This window comes from Solanum tuberosum, unplaced genomic scaffold, assembly GCF_000226075.1.
Source record: "Solanum tuberosum cultivar DM 1-3 516 R44 unplaced genomic scaffold, SolTub_3.0 scf00049, whole genome shotgun sequence".
NCBI lineage: Eukaryota > Viridiplantae > Streptophyta > Magnoliopsida > Solanales > Solanaceae > Solanum > Solanum tuberosum.
This window is the reverse complement of record NW_006238974.1, coordinates 2,301,626-2,312,754: the sequence shown is the minus strand read 5'-3', so window position 1 is coordinate 2,312,754 and position 11,129 is coordinate 2,301,626.

The following is an 11,129-nucleotide window of genomic DNA, read 5'->3' as shown; positions in this document are numbered from 1 at the left end:
CCCTCTTTCATCAGCACACCCACATCACAAGATCATAATTTGGGAATATGGGGATTTCATGGGTTCTTAGAGATTTCAACATAAAAACCATAATAAATCATCAATTCAATCATATTATAAATTAATTCAAGCATTAGAATTGTTTTTTAAAGGAACCCATGACTTTGTAATTAAACCCTAGCTTTTAGGGATTTCTATCTTTGAAATTGGGATTTTGAAGGAGCTCCATGGATGAAGAGCTACCATACCTTAGCAATGAAACCCAATGAATTTGAGTATAAAACCTTTCTCCTTTAACCTAGCTCCAACTTCCTTCTTCATCTTCCTTGAAGTTTTAGAGAGAGAATATTTGGAGAGGATGAAGTTTCGGGAATAATTTTGGGTTTTAGAAAAAAAGAGGTGAATGAATTAATTTAATGGTCTAAAATACTTATATAGGTGGTCTGAATTAGGCTAAAATGACACCACTTAATATTAATTAAAATCGGAAAACCTCATAGTACCTCTAAACTTAAACCTCAAAACCAGCTCCCAGGCCCTATCCACGACCCTCACTAACGGACCATGGTTGGACCCATGGCCCGTACTGGTAAAGCATGGGTTGGGGTTTAAAGACTTTGTTTCAGGGCCTTGACTTACGACCCCTCACCCACAAGGTGTGGACCCACCCACGGGGAGTGGGTTTTGTCATGGTTCACTGTTGTAGGGCAGTTTTTAGGGCCATCCTCAAGGACCCATGGTTGGTCCTTGGGGGTCTTACCTTGACATTCTAACACGAAACCCTCTATTTTTAAGTACGGGGAATTACATCCAAGACTCTAATCCTCACGTTAAGCTCTAGTTTAGCCTACTAATTTTTGGAGTATTACATGAAGTAACTAGTAGAGCCATCACGACACACCTATGAGTGGCTCATATCACACTTAGCACATGCAAGAATCTTATTACCCCTTTGTGCCACACTACCTTGAGAATACGTAGTTCTAGCTCTGAAATTCTGTGAATTCTGATTTTTGAACTCACATTTGTTTCTTGGTGCAGGTGCACTAGCAGATGATGGAGCAGGTCCCTTTTGTTTCTGTTGGAAAAATGACCGGTTGGCATTACCCTTATGCTGTCAGGAGTCATTTCCTGCCTTAGCTCTCTTGTTTCGGAACTCTTCCCTATCTTTCAGCTTCTCTTTCTCAACCTGTTGCACATGGATCATCAGCCTTGCTATGTCCATGTCTCCTATCAGCATAGCTGCCTTGCCTTCCTTGCTTGACAGATGAGACAACCCAGCAATGAACAAACTAATCCTGCTTCTCATGTTAGCAACCATTTTCGGAACATAGCGGGATAGTTGGGTGAACTTCAAACTGTACTCATGAACACTCATAGATTCCTGCATAAGAGTAAGGAATTCTCGTACCTTTGCTTCTCTCTGTTCATGGGGAAAGAAACTCCCCAAGAAGACCTCCTCAAACAAAGCCCAACTCACAAGTGGTGCACCTCCAACTCTATTCTTTTTCTATTGATTAAAACAGATTCTTGCGACATCCTTCATTTGGTATGTAGCTAGTTCTACCCTCTCAACATCAACAATGTGCATAATCTTAAAAACCTTCTAAAGCTCTTCAACAAAGTTTTCCAGATCCTTAGTGACAATTGAATCAGTAAAGCTTGGAGGATTCATGCTTAAGAACTCATGGATCCTCAATATATCTTATAAAGTCTGAATTGTGCGCTCTGCTTGACCATCTGTGTTATGATGAAAAGCCGTACGCAAGTTCACCTTTGAACCCAAGCTTTTCTAGAATGACTTCCAAAATTGTGCAGTAAATTGTGCACCTCTATCTAAAATAATAGACATTGGGACTCCATGAAGTCTTACTACCTCTTGAAGGTATAACTTGGCATAATCTTCTATTGAATGGGTAGTCTTTACCGGCAAAAAGTGTGCTGATTTAGTCATTCGATCAACAATCACCCAAATGGAATCATGTTGCCTTCGAGACCGTGGCAAGCCAGTAATGAAATCCATATTGATCATCTCCCACTTCCATTCTGGAAGTTCTATATTCTGAGCCATACCACCGGGCCTTTGATGCTCTACAAATTTTGCTATGTGATGATACAATATTTTGCCTCACGCTGTCAGGGCCGTCCTATAACTTGTCGGGGGTATAGAACCTAACTACTAAGTGGATCCACTAGTCTATACTAAAAGGCACTAAGGAATCATCTAAAAATTATGACCCTTTTCTACTCATGCTGGCCACACAGTCTATGGAGACTTTGAATTATTTGAACTCAACTTGTCCCCAAATCGGTGCTCAATACTACTCCCAAAAATGTAACTAGCTCATATGTTTAAGACATAACTCTTTCTGTGGTTTGAGATAATTACTCAAAACTTATCCCAAAGGCTCTCTTGGAAATCATTGTTTCCTCTCTTGTCTTAAATGTGAAAACATTTACTCTTTACTCAAAAACTAACTCAAAGGCTCTTATGGAAACCGGTTTTTCCTCTCTTGTTTAAATGTGAAAAACATTTACTCTTTGGGAATACATAGTCCCCATATACTCTTTTGAAGAAAATGAATTTCATTTGTTACTCTTTACTTAACTCAAAACTCAAGTCTTAAAACAAGTTTAAAGCATTTGCAGAAGACTTCTTGAAAAGACTCTAAGAACACTCTAGACTTGGCTCTTAGCTTTCCTTGAATTTGAATTTATGGATTCAAGGTTATGATTCATGTTTCTGGATGATTTCTAGATGTTTAGAACTCATTTAGAGTAGTTAAAATTGATAGGAAGTATTATTACACTTTAGAAGGACTCAAACGGGCTAAACGATGAAAAATGGGTGGGGGCGAACGACATGGGCACACTGCTGGCGCGCCGCCCCAGCCTCTCTGGTGCATCAGGGGGCGCGCCGCGCCAGCTTCTCCCCAGACCTTCCTGACGAATTTTCCAACTTGTTTTATGATCTTAATTCGATTAAATTTGATATTTTTTCTCAATTTCTCTTTAGATTCAGATACCCAAAACATGTACACAAGAATCTAACTCAAAACAACTCTACTAATTGTAATGATTATCTAAACAAACTCACTAACCTCATCCCAATACAAGAACTAAAGCAATTCAAAACCACACATCAAGAACATTCAAACTTTCAACTTTTTAGGATGAATTCACAATGAAATAAACATGTTTGGCACGTGGGTGAACGAACCCAACGCTAAGTGACCTCACATACCTCGTAGGGATTAACCTTGTGAGTGTATAAAATGAACCAATTCAGTTTAGACCCCTACTTAATTAGCAAAAACGAAATAAATTTATTGGGTATGGAAAAGTCTAAAATACCCCTTTAAAATACGGTTAACTTTTCTTATCGAGACAGCCCAACTTCTAATGGGCATATCTCCCTCATACGAGCTCAAAAATTAGCAAAATTGGTGGCATTGGAAAGATAATTCCACGACCTTTCATTTGACATCTTATTTTCCACCTAACTCATCTTGTACTGAAAGTTATGGTCGTTTGAAGTTGACCCAAAACTCATGCTTAACATAACTTTACCAAATTTCAGATTTTTTCATTCTTTCCAAAAATGGTTCTTTCTAATTCTAGCTCTTTCAAATAGCGAGGTGTTACACTTGGGTGACAGATGGGATTTTGATTGTCAAATGACAGTTTTTTAAGAACTTTAGTTCTAAGCTAAAATGGTGATTCTGCACTATTTTCACTCCTTTTTCAAAATGATAGTTCTGGAATCTTATTTTGATTACTTGATTGAATAAGATTGTGTGTCTTTGCACATTGTTCGGAAAGGGAAAGATCAAGTCTAAGATTAACTTTTGATTTAATTGAGGCAAGTGATTTCGAAATATTTTAAAACTAGTAGAATCATTTATTTCCCTTCACTGTGTGTGTTGGGGGAGTAATGGGAATGCCGTGATGTGTTCAATTATTTCACTTGATTTATCTTAATGAATAAAAGTGGGATTGATGAAAGAGGAAATGTGTTGATCATAATTCTTTGTGAATTGCCTTGTAGTGGACCCTAAATGTGTTGATTAATGAAATGTTTTGATAGCATTATTGTGGACTTGAATTGTTTGAGTTGTTGTCTCTTCCTTATAGTGTGAAATTTCTTATTTGCATTAATTTCTTTACACCATGATGAGACATGTGATGATCATGCCGACGAAAAAATAGTTCTGGCAAGAGATATGATATAAAGTCGAAGGGAAATGGTTCCAGCTAGTGATATGCTATAAAGCCCCAAGGAGTTGGTTCCAGCTACTGATATTATTATAACATCTCGCAACTAGAAAGAAGTTTAAAATCTGGAAATAGTCATTTTTGGAAAGTGTAAGGAAATCTGGAAAATTTTAAGTTAAAGTGAGTTTTTGGTCAACTTCAAACGACCATAACTCCTAGCTCAGGATGAGTTAGGTGTAGTTCCAGATGTGGTTGGAAAGCTATTGGGATGATCTTTCCAACTCCGCCGAGTTTACGCGATTCCGAGTTCGTATGTGTAAGTTATTCCTTTTGGAAGTTGGGCTGTTATATTAAGGAAAGTCTAATCCGGGTTTTGGAAGGGTAAACTAGTCTTTTCCTTACCTAATTTGCCTATTCGTTTTTAGGAATTTATTTGGGGTAAAACAAGACTTTATTCAGTTTAGAAAATTAGAATTTACGGTAGGGCTTGGGAGAGGAGAAGAAAGAAGAGAAAAGAGGAGAGAAATCAAGAAATCGCCAAGAACGTTCAAGCTTTGTGAGTGGAATTCATCGGGGGTGATCCCTACAAGGTATGTGAGATCACCTAGTGTTGGGTTTGTTCACCCACACGCCAAACTTGTTTCAATTCAGCAAAATTGGAGTTGTTTGAATGTTAAGAAAGTGAAGTTCTTGAAGAACATTGTTGAATTCTTGTTGGTTGATTGTTGAATGCCTAGTGTTGATTTGATTCATGTTTTCGGGTTTCTTTTCGAGTTAAATCTATGGGGTATTGAGGGTACAGATGATCCTAAGTGTTTGGGGAAAGGACTATGGAAGTTTAGAGGGTTTAGAGATGAAAAACGAAGGAGAAAAGTCCAAATTTTCTGGGGAAAAGGATGGGGCGTCGCGCCAGCCAGCATGCCCCAAAAGAGTCTCTGAAGTTTACCCCTTGGGGCGCCGCGCCAGCCAGCGCACCCCAACTTGTCCTCTGAATTTTGGGGCCTGGCGCCCCACGCCTCTCAGAGCGCCAAGGACGCCAATTCACCCCATTCTTCCCCTATTTTTTCGTACTAGTTTCTAAGTGATGTACCTTATGTTTCCTAGTTGATTTTAACACTCTAAGGTACATCTAAACATCATGAAATCATCCATAAACATGAGATCATGAACCTTGAATCCATAATCCAATTCAAGGAAAGTTAGGATCAAAGTCAAGAAAGGTTAAGAGTCAAGTCTAAAAGTTAAGAGCAAGTCAAGGCAAAGTTTTTAAAGTTTTCAAAAGTCTTTAACAAACTCTTTAAATTTGATTTAAGACTTAAGTTTCAAGTTAAGCAAAGAGTAAAGAGTTGAGTTCATTTCTCAAAAAGTTATAAGGGAACTAAGTATTCCCAAAGAGTTTATAAATGTTTTCACATTTGAGCAAGAAAAGGGAACATCGATTCCAAGAGAGCTTTTAAGCTAAGTTTTGAGTAATTATCTCAAACCAAAGAAAGAAGTTGTTTAAAACATATGAGCTAAGCATATTTTTGCGAGTAGTATTGAGCACCGATATGGGGATGCGAGTTCATATTAACTCAAGTCTCCATAAACCATGTAGCCATCATGAGTATTAATGGGTCATACTTTTTAGATGATCACATAAGTTAAGCTAGTGGATCCACTAAGTTAAGCGTTCTATATGACGGCAAAGTAGAGGACAGTTCTGGCAGCGTGGGAAAGACGTTGTATCACCACTTAGGCTCATAGTGGTGGTTGTTGGTTAGAGAATCTCCCACAGAAACTATATTATTTTATTATATGTGTAAAGTTGAGTTTGTTACTGCATTCCTTTAACTAACTAAGTTGCTTTTACTGTTTATAAAGCTTTTCAAATATTGCATGTGTTCATTGCTTTATTTTGAGTTAAGTTATTCATGAGTTGAGAAGAGCCAAGGTAAGTGCTTCTCTCAAAATCTTTTCAAGCCTATGCATTGTTTAGCATTCCAAGTCGCATACTCGTACATTCAATGTACTGATGCTAGTTGACCTGCACGTCTTATGATGCAGACGCAGGTAACCAGGATCAGCATCCAGCGCCTCGTTGATCAAGCCTGAGCACTCAGAGTCTGTGGTGAGCCTCATTGCATTCATAGGACTCTTTTATTTTCTTTCTAGTTTAGTTCATTAGGATGTTGTAGGGTTTGTCCCAACATCCATCTCAGTTGTTTTAGAGGCTTCATAGACAGTCAGTTATTAGTTCTTTAGTCTTCTCATTTTATCTTATGTTAAGACTTGGGTTGCCATTTTGGCCAAGTTGAATGTTTAATTCTTTTAACATTCTAAGTTATATTATTAAGCTATTTGAGAAAGTTCTTTTGATCATTGTAATCATGCTTAGAGTCTTCCGCTGAGTTAAGTAAGCCAGGCCAAGGGTTCGCTTGGGGCCAGCAATGGTTCTCGAGTGCCAGTCCCGCCTAGAGTGTAGGCTCAGGGCATGACAATTATACCGAAGGGAGATGGTTCCGGAAAGTTATATGATAAAAATAAAGTGAAATGGTTCCAGCTAGTGATATAATATAAAGGCGAAGGAAAAATGGTTTCGGCTAGTGATATTGTGCCGAAGAGAAATGGTTTTTGCAAGAGTTTGATCTACTGGACACTTGTAATAGATCTACTTGATACTTGAGAATGACCTACTTGGTACGTGTGATTGGCATACTTGAAACTTATTGATTGTTGAACTGCAATTGTTGGACTGTGATTTTTAAGCCTTGGGAATTATATATTGTAAAATTTTTAGGTTGGACTGATTTATGCAGGTTGTAGTTTAAGGAGTTTCGGTTTGGATGAAAAGAGTACTCATATTCTAGAATAATTTTGCTTTATTTAGTAGTTGCTTGTTGAGTACCGTGTTGTTCGGTACTCACTCCTTGCTTCTACACTTATGTAGGTTACGAGCCTAGTTTTGTCTGATTGCTCTTCTTCTCCACCATTCTCCGTGGCTCAACAAGGATTTTGAGAGGTAGCCGATTGTCATCCTGGCGGGCCCTCTTATTCCTTTTTGTTTATGCTTTGTTCTATTTGAAAAATAAAGACTTTTGAAACTTGTAATTTAATTTCAATTATGTCTTAATACATTAGTGGATTGAACACGTGACACCAAGGTTTTGGGTTATATTACAATGACTAAGTTTTTTTCTCCTTTATTTATCTTGTCTTCCTTTCCGCATTTCTTAGCATTTTTTGGGTTTGAGGCTGACTTGTCGTAGTGGGATAGACGAGTGCAATCTCTTCCATTTTTGGGTCTTGAGACTAATTTATTTTTAATTTTTTTATGTAATTCTAGAAACTATCAATACCTATTTTTAGGATCTTATTAAGGTGGTTCTTAATTCAGTTTTATCTGGTTTGTGAGTTCTTAAGATGCTATTGTCGAGAGAGGAATTCGTTGCTACCTTTTGATTGAATTTTTTGTTATTGAATACAATCTCGTCTCTTAACCCTTCTTGGAGATATAAGGTTTGGAAATGCGCGTATTGAGAGACTTTTCCCTCTGTTATCAAGGGTTTTCTCTTTAATATAATGCTAGGATATTTTTAGGAAGAGGCAACCCTTTTCAAACATGGAATAAGAAGAGAAGGAATAAAAATTATTGGGGCTATTGTGAAGTGCTGCTATGATGGCCAAGGGATAACTAGAGTTATAGCAGCCAAGGGACTGCTATAGTGGTCCAAGACAGTCCTTTCCTTGATAATCCTATGTAAGAGAAATATTTTTTTCCGCCAAGGCGGGTCGATCCCAGCTTTACTCGACTAGATAGACCCAATTTTAGACTCAGGAATTTACCGAGGGTATTTTTAAAAATGAAAGGATGGATCATTACATTTAAACGGGTTTAACTAAACATGACATAAACTCAAAAAAATTTAAGTTCTTTCTTCCCCTCTCGTATAAAGAGATAGACATTAAATAGAAAGAATCAAAGATATATATACTAGTTCTGGACACGTGTTTCACACATGAATCTCCTAAAAATATTATATACGTAATACGATATAAGTTATGTGAAAATCACATTGTAATGAGTATCACAAACTATTCAACAAAAAAATACAATTTGAAACAAATGAACTATCAACCTATTCAAATTACTCCTTTACTGTATGTCAAATGATTAGACATTCGATGAACAACACGACTTGATTGGGTGATTAAAGTATTAAGTTACATTTTTATGTTATTAGGTCCAAAGATGTGACATATTAGTATGAGAAAATGAATATACAAAAATGATTAAGTGACTCTGATTTTGCTGCAGAAGAATATTTCTATATACATAATACTTTGTAGTTATCCTTTATTATTTCATCCAATGACGAGTGAGGATTAGGAATATTCTTGATGTTAATTTATATAAGAATTTAGCTTTTTTAAAAATTATATAAAAAATTAACATAAATTCATCATTAATACTAATTGATAACCAAAGGAAATCAAAAGGTTTGGCAATCAATAGGATTTGATTGAATCACAGACATCCTCTATTAATATTTATGTTATCTATCACACGGGAACTTGATCGTGCTTCTTTTGATCCTTGAAATAATTGTTAAAGAATCAATCTTTTCTCTTCGATTGATTATACATGTTCTCTCTATTATTCAAATGTAACATTATCCTTTGATTTTTTAAAGCTGTATTATGGAAATTGTTTTGGAATGATGATTGAAAATGAAGCTTAACAAATTTAGATTAAATAAGGGGAGGTAGATTCTTAATGAGTAAGTCAAAATATATACTCTAATAATGTATTTGTTTCATTTATATGGCACTGAATAAGCATTTCACAATATGTTTTGATGTCACTACGTGCTTTTTATTGGAACACCAATGAGGTTTAACCTTTAAAATGCAACATATATTTGAGTATATTTTTTTCTTTGAATATCGATGAACTATGCTGTGAAATAATATAATACTAAGTAAGTACATCAGCACGTCCTATACTATAAAGAAATACAGAGATAGTCAATACTATAAAGAAATACAGAGATAGTAAAAAAAAACTATAAGAAAAATATTATAAGTTGTAAGTTTTCTCAATATTGATTAAGGTTTGTATAATTTAATTAAATTTCAAGAAATGAAAAATATCACACAAATTGAGATGGAGGAATTGTACCTTTTCCAAGTTTCTATGAATTCTGAGAACAATTTTGTATTTGATGTTGTAACACTCTTCATACCAAATTATTGTTAAAGCTCTGGTGAATCTTCTTCTGCAATCAAGATACATTAGCTTACCCCAATCAAATAGCTTTTACAATTGTAATGAGAAGAAAACATGAGTAATGAAGAAATATGAAACAACTAACGAAAATTAATTTATGTATGAGCTGCTGAGGAAAAATTATTTTATAAATCAATAGAGAAATAGTAACAGTTGCTGGAAACTTTCAGACTTCTTCCATAAAGTTTGTGGCAATTGATTGTGGTTTCAGTTTGTGCCCCTGCCGTAAAAAAACTAGAGCATATATGCCCTTCACTCTAACGGAAGACTAAATAGGGACACGTGGCGCAATCTTATCCGTCGATAAATATCGGATCGGTGGATCAGATTATGACACGTGTATGTCCGTTAGTATAAAGGGTATATATGCTCTAGTTTTTAGACGGCAGGGGTACCAATGTCCCAAAAGTATAACGGAGGGTATTTGCATACCATTTACGATAGTTTCGGGATATATTTGTCCTTTTTCCCATTTATGTATGAGCTGTAGAGGAAAAATTCGTTTATAAATCAATAGAGAAATAATAACAGTTGCTGGAAACTTTCAGACTTCTTCCATAAAGTTTGTAGCAATTGATTGTTAGTAACTTTTAGCATTCTTCAGTAAGGTGCATTTAAAATATATTTTTAACCGAGGCATTTTTTAAGCTGCAAGACTTTTTGGGTATTTAAACAAACAAGATAAAGCAAAATAATAGGAAAAAATGAAAAAAACGAAAAAAATAAACAAATAAGAATCCTAACTTTTAAGAGTGTGTATTTATATTTTTGTCCATAAACATATAATAATAATGTTGAATGTAATGTTATAATTAATGTGTATTTACATTTTTGTCAATAAATATTATTACTTTATAAGAGTATTTTCGTAATTCAACTTTTAACTTGGGTGCTTCCCACTTTTAATAATACTAGTTTTTGGGAACGTGCGTTGCACGTTTGTCCCTTGTAATTACTACAAGATTTCTATATAATTTTAAAAAATAAATTTCATAATAGAAAATATGCATGTATTTCATGCTACTTAGTATAAATATTTGTAAATGATTTAAATACATTAACAATATGTATAAATAGTTATTCATAAAATTAAGTAATCAAAAGAGGAGTGTAACACCAAATTAAAACTTAACAATCTTACAATCATATCAAATAGTTTTAAGAAATTGTATCATTTTGATACATAGATTTCACATGAGTTATTAGTTGTGAAGATGTCATATAATATTTGAAGAGAATATATAAAAAATTATCAATATCTATTACTACATTATTATAGCATCACAATAAATTATACAACTTCAGATGTACATTATGTTCATCCCACAAATATTCGAAATAAGATGAAATAGAGTAGACTAAAAACAATAAAAATGCTATGAATTCTAAAACTTTTATATAACAAAAATTAAAGAGAAAAACAATTCCAGATTAAAAGAATGGAGGAACTTCCTCAATAACTAACAAAAATATAAATAGATTTACCTCTTTTTTGTTGCATATGTATTGAACAATTACATCCATCAGTAATCATCCATCAACAATTATACATTAGAATAACTAAGTGTATGCATTAACATAAAGTGACTGTGATGAGCAATATAATTACATCCACCAATAATCATCCATCAACATTATACATCGA